The sequence below is a fragment of the Terrapene carolina genome, unplaced genomic scaffold (genome assembly GCF_002925995.2).
Source record: "Terrapene carolina triunguis isolate 2854851 unplaced genomic scaffold, T_m_triunguis-2.0 Scaffold111, whole genome shotgun sequence".
In the NCBI taxonomy this organism is placed as follows: domain Eukaryota; kingdom Metazoa; phylum Chordata; order Testudines; family Emydidae; genus Terrapene; species Terrapene triunguis.
In genome coordinates this window covers 10,140,652-10,149,167 of record NW_020664462.1, presented here as the reverse complement: position 1 = coordinate 10,149,167, position 8,516 = coordinate 10,140,652, and positions in this window count along the sequence as shown.

The following is an 8,516-nucleotide window of genomic DNA, read 5'->3' as shown; positions in this document are numbered from 1 at the left end:
AGCTGGGAGAAAAGAAGTATTAACCACATTTGACAGATAAGGAACTGAGGAATGCAGAGCTTAGGTGACTTGCCCTAGATCACACAGGAAGTCTGTGGCAGAGTTTAGAACCCAGATATTTTGAGTCCTCAGCTAGTGCCTTAACCACAAGATCACCCTTTCCTCTCTTAAGTCACCTGTTCCTGCTTCTTCGGTGGCACAGGATTAGCCCCTCATTGCTTGACCACGGGGTTCAGATCTTGACACCCAGCCCCTCAGCACACAACCCCCTGCTTCCTAGCAGCAATAAGGAGCTGACAAATCCACATATGAACAAAAAAACAAGGCAGTCCCAGTGTGGTCAACGCTTGCAATTTGACCACAAGTCTCTCCATATTTGATGCTTTTCTTAAAGCCCCAGCTCTTGGAGTCAGGTGAATACAAAAGAATCTCAGCTTTCATGTTAAAAAAATAAGTTTCTAGCCCTCCTGGCTGCAGAGAAAAGCTTGAAAACATGCATTCGCTAAAGACTCAGAAACCAGAGGGTAAATAAAAAGAGCCTAAAATTTATTTTCTGCTCGCATGATTTTTAAGCCAATCTCATGATTTTTGGAGTCTGACTCATGGTTTTTGAGTTCTTTGGTCTGGCAGTAGCACAGTTCAGAGGGCCAATTTCCATCCTGTCTGTCTTTAACACACCCCACCATGCAAAATCATTGGTGCAAACATAGTAAGGAAACTTGTGCACTGATCTGTGACCCTTGCAAGTCCAGAAATGAGAAGGCTAGCTGAGAAGTGAATAGGTGTCTTAACCCTGAATTTCCTGGCTTTTGTGGGTTTAGGATGGATTTTTAGCATTATTTGAACCGTGTGTGTGTGTGTGTGTGCGCGCGTGCGTGTACTGTTATCTCTGAGCTTATGCAAATGCACACCACTGCGATGGCACAGCCTCCTGAATAGATGTAATGAACGCCTTAGTCTGAGATGATAATGACAGAGGGGAGTCAGAAATGCAAAGTTCTAGGTTAGCTCCCCAAGAAGCCGGAGGACCCGAAAGACATGAAAAAGCAGAGCCATTCATAAGAAGCAGTGGGGAGAAAGATAAGAACAGCAGGAGAGGTAAGGAGTGAAAAGCTCAGCGTGGAGCACACTTTAAGGAGAGGAGGCAGGGGGAGATAATAGACTAAATCTGTCCTGTGAGCAACAAGGCTAACCCAACACCTGCACTGGAGTGAGAACTTGCTTGACTGGCTGCTTGTCCACATGGTCCATCAGGGGGAAGAGACCCTTCCTTGATCACCGGATCGGTTACTGGGGAAAATCCTCCCCCGTCCTTCATGTATTCACTCCTTCTGGTCCACCTGCCCCTTCTCTCCTGTAGGAATCATCACTGGAGAGGCTGCCCCGGAATCACCCACAGTCTGTGCAGATGCCAGCGCCTCTGGTTTCCCCCTCTGCTCCCAGCAGGGCCGTCCTTGCTGAAGTTAAGAGGCAAATCAGGACAGGATCCTCCCTATCTAGACCGAGTTCCTATCCTGCGAGGTGCTGAACATCCCGTCCCCAGCGCTCGCTGACTTGGTGGGAGTCACAGAGCGCCCCCAGCCTGGCAGCGGCTGGCTCTTGCTACAGGCCTAGCATGGAGTGCAGTCATCATTCCCCATGCCTGGCAGCGCACGCTGAGCTGCAGGCTATATTTAGTACTCCACTATCACCTTGAGAAATGCTGCCAGCCAGAAAACAAATACTCCGTTTGATGGAGCACATGGCCCACTGGAATCCACCTCTCAGGCGGAGCCCCTGCCAGCATGGGGATAATCCTACGGCAAGCCTAGTGAGTTTGTCTCCAAAGTGCGTTCTCTTTTCCCCTCGCTGGTTCCCAGCGAGCCCTGGCAGAGCACTTCATAGCTATGTGGCAGGTGGCCCGTGATGCCGACAGAGGTGACTCTGCACTGTCACCTGTTTTATTTTCCTCATTGTTAAAACAGTCAGCTCAGCTCAGCCTTCACTATAGCGGGGCTGCCGCTCCACTGGGCTTCTCTCATCGTCTAGCAGCTCATTATTGTTCTTTGTATTACAGTAGCACCTAGAAGGCCCAGCCAAGATCAAGGGCCCATTGCGCTAGGTGCTGTACAAACTCATAGCAGGAAATGGTCCCTGCCCTTGCAATAACACTGTGCTCCCTTTAGCACAGAGCTGTTGGCAGGTTAGTGTTTAATACAGCACGTGGCATGCCAGAGAGCCATGGCAAGGGGCCAAAGCGGTAAGTTAAAGTAGCACCTGCTATCGTTATTGCTACTCTAGTAGCACTTGCCGGCCTCCATGGTGTGCTAGTGGCTGTTCAAATCCCAAATATGGGACAGTCCCTGCCCCAAAGAGCTCACCATCTAAGTCAGCCAGAGAGACAGAGTGGGAGGAACCGAGCACAAGGAGTCCCAGTTGTGGACCGGGACCCCATTGTGCTAGGCACTGTACAAACACAGGCCATAAAGACAGACCCTGCTCCATAGTCCTTTCAATCTAAGGCACAGAGCGATTCTGTGACACGCCTAAGGTCACACAGGCCAGTGCCTTAGCCACCAGACCATCCTCCTTCCTCCGACCAGCAGCAAACTGGGTTCTCAGGAGAAATGTCGGTCCTTCAGAAAAGGAGCACGCACAATGGCAAAAGGAGGATTTCTGTCACCTTTGCACCTTCTGAGGCTGGCATGGCCCCTGGCATAAATGAGGCCTCTCTAATTTATGGCACCCTCCCAGGGCTGCCCAGCAACCCAGAATCCTCCCCCCCCCAGTATTGAGCTCCATGCTACTCCGCCTCTCGTCCCAACATGCCATCCACACCAGGGACTGTCAGGGTGTGTGTGCAGGGCTATTTACATCAGCCTTACGCAACTACTGTGGCAGGGGAATTTTCCCTCCCCGATTTGCAGCTCCTGTACTCCCCCCCTCCCCCCCCCAAGCCATCAGAACAGTGTTTAGGAGTGGAATCAGCCCCTTCATCTGCAAATGCAGACACTAGGTCAGACCCTCAGCTGGTATAAATGGGTGTAGCTCCAGCCTGGATCTGGCCCAGCAAGTGGACCTGATTCTCCTTTCACCCAGACAGCAGAAGGACTGACTCCATTCAAGCCAATGGAATCATACAGGAGTCAACCCAGCGTGAATGAAGAGTCAGGGGCCGATAATTCCTACCCTCTCATGCTACTTTGTTATCAGGAGGCGGCTTCCTTCTACAATGCATGACGTCCGCTTGCTAAGGAGTAGTTGTGATGATCTAATCCAAGAGCAATTACTGTGTGTGTTTTGGACACAGTTTCCCAAATCTGCTACCAAATAACACCACACAACGTATAATGATGCAACATCTGACAACTCCAAAGCGCCATCCAAATATTAGCTAATTAACATTAAATACTGTTCCCCCGCTCTGCTCTTAGGTGAAGTACCAGTGCCAGTGAGGCAAAAATCATGCTCCAAAGCAGGGTTCAAAGTCAGTGTTGTGGTTATTAGGGGCTGACTGAAAGCCCCCTGAAGTCACTAGGTGCTGTTAGTATTTCTACATATCATGGAGGGATATTTAATTACATCAGGATCAACACGTTTCTCCAGACATGCAAGTCAATATTAAAGTAGTACACAAAATGCACCCTAATCAATGTCAGGGCAAGAATCTACTATATGCCATGCAAAGTCTTCACCACACATAGTCGGTCATTTTTGTTATAAATCCTTGTCTATTACTTTCCCATCTTTCATTACTTCTCTGTGGCCCAGCCAATACACCATCCCAATCAATACAATGAATGACTGGTTTGTGAAGCCATCCTTTTGTTAGTACCTTTGTGCGAGCTCTTAGTCAATGTAGATTTGGGAGCAAATTCTGCTCTCAGAGCAAACCTCCGTAGGACCCCACAAACACCCTGGAGCTGCTGTGGGTCTTCTCCATAAGGAGGTGGTGGCGCGGGGGGAGGGTAGATTTGCAGATTTGAAGGAGAAGCAGGCACGATGTGTGCAGCGCCGAGCCCAGTTTTGCAGTGCAGTGCTTGGCTCAGACTCAGTCATAGATTCCAAGGTCAGACGGGCCACTGTGATCAGCTAGTCTGACCTCCTGTGTAATACAGGCCGGAGAACTTCTCCCAAACAATTCCCTCTGAACTAGAGCAGATCTTTTCCAAATATGTCCCTATCTTAATTTCCAAATGGCCAGTAATGAAGAATTCACCACGACCCTTGGTAAACTGTGCCAAAGGTTAGTTACTCTCCCTTTAAAAAAATTTACCCCTTAGTTCCAGTCTGAATTTGTCTAGCTTCAGCTTCCAGCCGTTGGATCATGTTGCAGAGGCCAAAAGATGGATCCTCTGCAGTGTAAATCCTCTGTGCTCTTTTCCCCACAGAGAAGAGTCATAGCTAGGGCCCTATCAAAGTCACAGCCATGAAAAACGCATCACGGACCATGAAATCTGGTCTCCCCCGTGAACTCTGGCGTTTTGTGCTTTTACCCTACACAACACAGATTTCACGGGGGAGACCAGCATTTCTAACATTGGGGTCCTGACCCAAAAGGGAGTTACAGGGGGTCACGAGGTTATTTTAGGGGGGTTGCGATATTCTCACCCTTACTTCTGTGCTGCCTTCAGAGCTGGGTGGCTGGAGAGCAGCAGCTGTTGGCCAGGAGCCCAGCTCTGAAGGCAGCGCCGCCACCAGCAGCAGCACAGAAGTAAGGGTAGCAGTACCGCAGCCCCCTCCCCCCCACAATGACCTTGTGACCCCACTTCCCCCCCAACTCCTTTTTGGATCAGGACCCCCACAATGACAACACCGTGAAATTTCAGATTTAAATTTTTAAAATCCTATGACCGTGAAATTGACCAAAATGGACCGTGAATTTGATAGGGCCCTAGTCATAGAGTTTAAGGCCAGCAGGGACCACCAGATCATCTAGTCTGACCTCCTGTATATTATAGGCCACCAACTGCACCCAGTGACCACACACTAAACCCAGCAACCGAAATGAGACCAAAATATTACAGCCCACAGGAGACTAGACTGCTATGTGCCCCAGGCAGAGCAGGAGGGACCGAGGTGCACCAGCGCCCGAGGCCCCCACAACGACAGGGAAATAATGAAGTGAGTTCAGGGCTGGAAGGGAAGGCTAGTGCAGAGGAATGTATTCCAATGCTTAGGGTAGAGTAGCAGCCATTCAGCAGCACACTTACCTCTCCCCAGATTCAGGGAGAGGATTCCTCTCCCCTTTTCCTATGACAATCCCCAGCACCCAGTGGAATTACTAGAGCTGGATGCAAAGCAGAGGGTTTGCACCTCTGGCAGTAAAGCTTAGATGGACTCTAACTGGGATTCATACAAGTCACTGTGCAAGAGCAGAGCTTGTTCCACTGGATTCTTGTTTTCCCAGCTCGGGTTTTAAATCATTTCCTTGTACTGTGTCCTTTCCCCCTTTGCCCTAACAGCCTGACTTCACAGTACTGTACATGCAAAATGAGAGGGTCTACATTACCTGTTGCCACTCAAACAAGAGATTTTGGAGTCATCATGGATAGTTCTCTGAAAACATCTGCTCAATGTGCTAACCGACTGTTAGAAACCGTTAAGAAAGGGATAGATAAGAAGACAGAAAATATCATAATGCCACTATAGAAATCCCTGATACGCCCACATCTTGAATACTGCATGCAGCTCTGGTCACCCCCATCTCAAAAAAGATTTATTAGAATTGGTAAAGGTACAGAGAAGGGCAACAAAATGTTTAGGGGTGTGGAGCAGCCTCCATATAAGGAGAGATTAAAAAGACTGGGACTGTTCAGCTTGAAAAAGAGACAACTAAGGGGGGATATGATAGAGGTCTATAAAATCGTGAATAGTGTGGAGAAAGTAAATCAGGAAGTGTTATTTACCCGTTCACATGACACAAGAACCAGGAGTCATCCACTGAAATTAATGCACAGCAGGTTTAAAACTAACACAAGGAAGTACGTATTCACACAATGCACAATTAACCTATGGAACTCATTACCAGGGGATGTTGTAAAGGACAAAAGTATAACTGGGTTAAAAAAAGAATTAGATAAGTTCATGGGGGATAGATCCATCAATGGCAATTAGCCAAGATGGTCAGGGATGCAACCCCATGCTCTGGGTATCCCTAAACCTCTGACTGCCAGAAGCTGGGATTGGATGACTGAGGATAGATCACTCGATAAATTGCCCTGTTCTGCTCATTCCCTCTGAAGCACCTGGCACTGGCCATTGTCGGCAGACAGGATACTGGGGTAGATGGACCATTGGTCTGACCCAGTATGGTCATTCTTATGTTCTTAAAGTAGTATCCAGGCGTTCAAGGCCAGGACTTCATGTGCAACATCCAATTGCTTTTAACACATGGTTTAACAGTAATGAAAACACACTAAGTGGCCTCAGGAAGTGGAACTAAGCACTGTTATCTCACATCACATCATTAACTGCTTCACTGCTGGTTCCCTAGACTTATATCTGTGCTGTGCTATAGTCCTTTAATATGCCCGTGAAATCACAAGGGGATGGTACAATATATCTGGTACATGGGGAAGCACTGGAAGATCACCTTTTTCCTGGCACAATACGGACAGAGGGGTTAATTCCTCTGATATGGTATCCACTGTACCATATTGGTCACTGTCTGATGCTTCAGAGAAAGGTGAACTAGATACAATTATGGAGCTTGTTAGTTGTATAGTGCTGTATATTAGGAAGGGAAATTACTTCCTAACCCCTGCAGATAAGAAATGAACAAAGATATGAAGACTGATGTCACTGCAGGACCAGAGTTAAGGTAGTTTTGATGGTACATTTCTTTGAGCATGATAGATGATGCATGTGTTGAATGGTGACAGCTCAAGACTCTGGTGGCATGTTTAACATAACCAGATTTCTTAATTTTTTTTCACATTTGGGTTGGTGGTTGTAATTAAACAAGCTTAACAGTTATACAACCATATTTTGTGTTAGGGTTGTCTTTGCATCTGCAAATGCGACCAAAGATATTAGCGATCATATTCTAGATAGAGCTGTGCTTCTAAAAACCCCACTCATAAACAGATCAGTATAGTATTTCTCATTTAAAATCCCATCCTTTAGAAGGACAAGTGTCAGAGGACTCTCCAAAGGTCCAGAAATTTGGTTCCGGTTGAATGAGTCTCACACAGTTTGGAGGCTTATCGGCCACTCAAATCCACCCCTTTGGTCTTCAAACACTCAAGACTGGTTTCTCTTGCATTCTGCTTTTAGCTAGACTGGAAATGCCCTGGCAATGGCCTTTTTAGCCTGGTATTTTAGTACTTCTGCTTCCAACTGAAAGGAGTAAGTGGGGAAGAGCACTAACATTTTACAACACAAAGGGAATGTAACTTTTGCTAACCTCAGAAAAGTCAATGTCAGTTCAGTCTGAGCCACATTTTGACACTGACTCAGACTAGGTAGCACTTTGTTCCATGAGTAACCTCATTAAAATCAGTGGAATGACTCACAGAGAAAGGTACTAGTCAGTGTGAATCAGAGTAACAGAATCTGGCCCCTTGTGATTCAAGTAAGGGCTTCAATCAGTTCCTGGTTTATCTGAACCATGCTCACCTACCTGGAATAGACTGAGAGGTGTAGTCAGTGAAAACTGAAAATAATAGTAATGAAATAATATCAGAAAGAACTTTTCATCAATAGAGCTCAAAGTATTTTGCAAAGGAGGCCAGTACCTTTACCTGTATTTTACAGATGGGGAAACTGAGGCACGGAGCGGCGCTGTGACTTGTCCAAGGTCACCCAGCAGGTCAGCAGCAGAACCAGAAATAGAGCCCAGGCCTCCTAAATCCTAATGCAGTGCTCTATCCAGGCAGAGGGTAATTAACCACTCGACCAGATTACCGAGGGAATGTGTTAGCGTCCATCGCTTGGAGACTTTAAATGGCGACTCTCTCTTCAAAGAGATACACTCTAGTTCAACCACCAGTTACTGGTATGGATGCAGGAATGACTGGGTGAGGCCCCATGGCCTGCAGTATCCAGGAAGTCAGCCTAGAGGACCATAATGGTCCCTTCTGGCCTTAAAATCCATGAATCTAACCAAGGGCCACTCTTCTAATGCTGGAATGTTGCAGCTTGAGGTTGTCTTGTATTTTATGGCATTCCCTCCCTTTCTTCTAGAAAAGCCTCTCACTACGTGCTTAGGGTCCTGAGCTCCAGTCTAGAGGTGGCTGCACACATTGTGGACTGCTGGGGTTCCTTTCAAAATAATGAACCCACATTTTTGAACCCATGAGGCCTTTTCTCCCTACTGAGATTCACCTGCTTGCAAAGCTTTCTTTGATTTCAATGGGAGCTTCACCTTCCAAAGCACTGCAGGATCAGACCTCATATAAATTATAAAAATAATAGATCAGCCATTTCCTCTGCCAAACAGAATACCCTAGCCCATGAGATCTAGTCTAGTCAGTTGTTTCATGGCACCGGGCTTACTGAGCGGAGAAGATCCAGTCCAGGGCAGAGAGTGGGAT